An 821-nucleotide genomic window follows, 5' to 3' on the forward strand; every position below is an offset into this window, starting at 1 on the left:
CCCCTCAATGGCATTGCATGCATGCAAAAGAAAGCTGGTAATTTCTGAAAAAAAATCAAAATATGTTAAAAAATTATTCTAATAATGAACGACTTAAACTAAGAAAATTTAAATATATTACCAATCGTTGAAATTGCATATTTGAATTTGTCACGAATTTATCAAAACTGAACTGAAACTGAGGGAATTCAATTTCATTATATGCTCCACTTCGAAGATTTTCGGGCAGACGTAAAAAGCATGGAGGGGATGGAACTTGAACTTGCCCTATAAAGTTCCATGGATGCAATTCCTCAATAAAAAATCGAGCTCCTCCTAAGAAATCTAACTTTAACCACATTCCATTGGGTTGGTCATAATAGGTGAGTAGATCCAATCATCCTTCGGTAAAGTAGAGACTATTGCCTCTTCTTTGAACGCTTACATCCATGTAGTTGAAACCCGAATCAGTGAAGACAACTCGATGAGGTATTTCATGGATGTGATGCATTGTAAATGATTGTGGCAAAAGACAATCGAACTGGAACATTAGACGATAAGAATAACTTAGAGTAACAACAAATAAAAAATTATCAAAAGAATAAAAAAACGGAGGCATGAGAGATCGACACGTCACCTTTAGTAGTTAGGGGAAAACCCAGTTTTAGTATATTAAGTAGATGTATTAAAGCACCACCTCGCACAAATTAATAAAAGTATTGTGTTTTACAAAACTGGAATAAATTGTCACCTTCAATATCTATCCTATATATAATCTATACTTCTATTTCTATACTATATATTATATATAATATACTATATGTAATGACAATATAAAAAGG

Source organism: Arachis ipaensis, chromosome B04 (assembly GCF_000816755.2).
Source record: "Arachis ipaensis cultivar K30076 chromosome B04, Araip1.1, whole genome shotgun sequence".
In the NCBI taxonomy this organism is placed as follows: domain Eukaryota; kingdom Viridiplantae; phylum Streptophyta; class Magnoliopsida; order Fabales; family Fabaceae; genus Arachis; species Arachis ipaensis.